This window comes from Chaetura pelagica, unplaced genomic scaffold (assembly GCF_000747805.2).
Source record: "Chaetura pelagica isolate M959 unplaced genomic scaffold, ChaPel_1.0 scaffold294, whole genome shotgun sequence".
In the NCBI taxonomy this organism is placed as follows: Eukaryota; Metazoa; Chordata; class Aves; order Apodiformes; family Apodidae; genus Chaetura; species Chaetura pelagica.
This window is the reverse complement of record NW_009953068.1, coordinates 1,721,904-1,726,554: the sequence shown is the minus strand read 5'-3', so window position 1 is coordinate 1,726,554 and position 4,651 is coordinate 1,721,904. Positions and strand designations below refer to the sequence as shown.

At 45.0% G+C, this 4,651-nt stretch overlaps 1 protein-coding gene across 1 annotated transcript in view; it reads left to right on the top strand.

Moving 5' to 3' along the window:
* MN1 (meningioma (disrupted in balanced translocation) 1) overlaps positions 1-4,651 on the top strand; it is a 38,773-nt gene that overhangs the window by 700 nt on the left and 33,422 nt on the right. The gene's annotated exons all lie outside the window — the stretch shown is intronic.

Below are 4,651 nucleotides of genomic sequence, written 5' to 3'. Positions count from 1 at the left end.
AAGTGGGGGATGCCCAGACATGTCCCATGAGGGGGCTCTCCTGGAGAGGTCAGTCTGGTCCATGCTGGGTGAGTTCCTGAGACACAGCAACGTTTAAAACTGCACCCAACACCCCCCTTGCTCCCACAGCACAGCCCTGCTCTGTCTGGGCAGGAGGACACTGTCTTACATGTGGTGGAAAGGAAGGACTTGTAAACACAGGATGTCACAGGATTCTGGGATGTAAAAAGGAAGCAGGAAGGTGAACACTTGTGAAGTTAATGGTTGGGGAAAATAAAGTTATCAGGACTCTACACACCAGCCTCAGGTTCCCTCCCTTCACAGCAGTTCAATTTATAAGCTGCTGAAAAATGAATTTACTTTAGTGGTTTGCTGACATTGCCCACAGTGAGCTAGACTTCCCAGGTGCTCCAAGATTGTTCCTGCTCCACCAGGCTTACAGAAATTCCCACCTGGTTCAAGTTTAAGAAAACAGCAGAATAAAGTCAATCATACAAACTTCATTATTATAAAATACTGAGGAGAGTTAAATATCAATTACCCATACAGAGAGGTACCATTTTTTGTTTCATGGGGTTATTTTAGGAAATAAACTTTTACTGTTCCTGTAGTCAAACTAATTATTTTGTGCTGTATATATGATCTAATTTACTTTTTCTTTCTCCAATCAAATTCTACTATGTCTGCATGTTAGAGATGGGAATTTAGGGGGGGGGGAGAGGGAAATGCCCCAGAAGTTTCTATTGTAGTACAACCCTCAGAGATGGGTAAATGTGCTTTAGCATTTCCTAGCATTTTTACTAACTGTATAATCTCAATGTTGTATTATTTCAGCACTATCTGGCTGATCTAAATTGAAAAAATGTGTTCGACATGTACACCTAAGTGTCCCATATGCTGGAGAGGTTTTCACCTAACTGACATAAATGGGACCAAATACACTTAATTGAGGTTAAAAAGCTGTTTGCAGCAAAGGAAAAACATGGCAATGTTGTGAAAAGCTCACGATTCATACTGAGGTACATAAAAAATCAAACAGGGAAAATATACAGCTTAAGATTGTAGAGATGTAAAGAAACTAAAGCAGGCAACCAACCTTGCAGAAGAAACAAACAGGAAAATCCTTGAGAAGGGCTGAGTTCTGAAATTGCTGCCAATTCTGCAGGAAATGACAGGAACAGTTTTTAGTCCTTAACTATTATTATTCAGTTATGCATTTTTAGAAATGGGAAGCAATTAAATGTCTGAAGGAATTTGATTCAAACTTTCCAGAAAACAACAGTGTTGGCAAAAGTAAGCATGAAATATTGACATTGGTAAAGCAAACTTTCCAGAAACTGAGTGCAAATCAGGTTTTGCATATGAAATTATCTTTAATCTCAATTACAAAATAGTCACCTCCAGACATTCAACCAGGGAAGGACAAGAACAAAATGTTGGGTCCCCAGACATCTTTATGTGCCACCTCCAGCATGATTCCCAGTGCCACCCAGCTGGGGAGGCCAGTGGTGTGACTGTGCCCAGGGCAGACCCCTGGGAGCCCCACTACCCCTGGGTGGCACAGCCCATGGCATGTGGGGCTCAGGGTTCTGTGGCCTGGCCAGAAAAGTGCACTTCTGTACCCAAAACTCCTTACTGTTCTGGGGAAGGCAAGCAGATGCACGCAGATGAACAGCATCTCCTCTGGGCAGAGGAACACCTTCCTGACCAACCTGCTCACCCAACAACTTCACCTCTTTGCCTTCAGAGCTGGTCCAGTCACTGCGTTGGCTGCAGTTGTGAGAGGGAGGAGATGCAAATCTTTCCCTAACTGGTCCAGGCAAGAATGTTGAAAACCATTCTGATAATGTCAGCCCACTGGACATGGAGACTGGTCCTTCAAAACATTCCAATTCCTTTCACTGAATATCCCTGCTAGGAGCAGAAATCGATGCCAAGAAAAACCCACCAGCTTTTTGCAAGTGACTGTTGGGAGCCCCTGCCTCAAAGACAGGACCCATCACTTTGGCTGGTAGGTGACATGTAGCAGCAACCAAATTCTTTTTTGTATTGTTCCAGATGGCTGCGCTACCAGAGACTCTAGAGGTTATTTAGTAGCTAAAATTTATCTACCTGAAGCCTGACATATTAATGAAACAGCATCTTTATAGAGCTGGGGATATAAACGCCACAGAAAAGTAAGATATGGTTTTGCTCGATGGAAGAGTTTAAAAAGCTCCTTGGTAATGGCTAACTGGGCTCAAGTTCTTCTAGCATATGGGCTTGTTTTATACAGTTTATGTGGTGGTTTCTTCGTTAGATTCTCAGTGGTAATGAGCTCACACTGTTGATTGCTGCAGGGAGAAAAAACTCATTCTGAATAGGTTTGCTGAATAATTATGAACTGAGCTGAACTCTTACATTTGCTTACTAATTGTACGGTTTGTGATGTTTAATGTATGATGCATTCGTTTGGGGAAAAAGGGATTTTTTTTATTTATTTTTTTTTTTTTTTGCTGAGCAGCAACTTTTCTCTGTGCAAGTTAAACCAGCACAGTGGAAAGAGTTGAATTCAAGGCTGATGAATTCATGTTTGAATTATAAAAAAAAAAACACAAAACCACAAAAAAACCCCACCAAAACCAAAAAAAACCCCATCAGCCCCACCATTTGGTTTTCAGAGCTTGCACTATGAAACCCAAAATTGTGCTATTGTCTTGAGAGTTGAAATAGATTAATTCCCTCAACTTCGAATTTGGCAAGAGCAATTACTATTGTTAATTTAGAAAATAATCCCCTGCAGCTACAACTATTTAAATAATGCCTTTCCCTGCTTCCCCCAAGATGACCAAAACCCAGAGATTGAAGGTAAAAATATGTTTTGTAAAATATACTTTTCATTACTCAGTACAATTTGAGAGAAGCATCCTTCTACTTGGCTGGGCAACTGGGACTCTGTGTCCATGGTGCTCCCAGAGGTGCTGGTCACAGCCCAGGGCCACCCTCAGCTGGAGCTCCCTGGTCAGGGCAGATTGGCAGCCCCAGGCACAGGCAGCCCAGGACAGGTCTTCGAGTTAGAAGCAGGGCTAAGCTGCCTTCCACTGTGTTTAACAGATAGTGAATGTTTTGCCACAAGCCTGTACGAGGCTGCAGCTAGCAAAGAACCTTACCACTTCCATCAGCTCACTGTTTTTACTGTCAAAATATTTAGGCTGATATGATTTCCATCTTTGGCACTGGGCAGCCACGCTGCTCCCAGGTGCAGCACATCCCTGCAGGGCTGCTGGGCTGAAACTCTCAGTCTTTAAATGCACTCTGGGAAGATGCTGCTGCCTGGGGCAGAAGTGCAGGAGCAGAAAAGCTCCCGGGGAAGCAGTTGGGAAGGAGCGAGCTGTTGGCTTCTGCCTGCAGAGCACAGCACCAAGCCTTGCTGCTGGCCCTGACAGGGATGCCAGCAGCTCCTGCAGGTGGGCACAGACCCAGGAGAAGGAGGGAGGAGGATTAATGCTTGCCCAGATGCATTCGAGATGGTCAGCCCATGGACCCAAGGAAGTCTTCATCTCTCTAATTGTATTCACCTTCCCCGTACCATCTCTTTCAGAGAAGCCATGCTTGCTCCACTTGAGGAACAAGCCAATTCTGAATATTCCAGGAAATGCAGGATAAATAATCTTAGTAAAAATCTCTTTCCTGAAGCACTTGGTCTCTCCCATGGAAGCCAATGTTACAGGAGGTATCAGTGAGAGACACAACAACCTGGTTGCAAGAGCTGCAGTTTCAGATGGGCCTGAGGTCCCTTTACATCAGCAAAAGTAATTCCTCACAGCAGAAATGCAGCTGCCTTACTAGAGCAAGTAACTGTCTTCACACTTGTGATACAACCTTCATTGTGTCTGTGGTGCACAGAGGACTGGCCATTTCCCCAGAGAAGTAACTGCATCTAACCACGATGATGAAGCTATGATAAAAAAGGGTCAACTACACATGAAACTCACCATGATTACAACAGTAAGTATTATCTCTGATAATACTCCTGACAGATATATTGTCCAACTGGCATGTAGCATCTTCCATGGAAAGTATCTCTTTCTGCCACTCTAGGGGACACACACCAGCAAGCGATGGTGTTGGCTGAGGTGGTGTCACTGCCCGGGGTGGGTGCTTTGCTCACCCATCTGTCCCAGCAGGGGCTGATCATGTTCCTTGCCCGCATTAAAGACTTACCAGCCAGAGCCTCAGCCTCATTGTGCAATTCTGTACTGGCAGGGCTGGCATTAAAACACCAATATTGTTTTGGTTTACAATGCTCTTACTTGTTCTGTTGCCCTTGCTGTTTTGATTGGCACTCTTAAAATTAATCCAGCTTTTTTGTTTTTCTTCCCGTTTTTAAATTGGATGCTGTTTTGGCCAGAAAAATACTGGATAGTAAGGGCAAGAGGTACGTTTCAGGAACCAGTTTCTCTGCTGGGACAGGATCTGACTCCCAGGCAAGTCAGCAGGAGATGTTTGGGTGTGGACAGAGCGCTCCTGGGGCAGCTGGGACGGGCACGGGCTGCCAAGCCGTCAGGACAGCCCTGTCGGGTGGCTCTGGGGCGACCGGAGCTGAGCCCGACGCCAGAGCAGGGACCGTCCCGAGCTGCGCCCAGCCCTGGCTTATGTGTGGTCAGTGGTG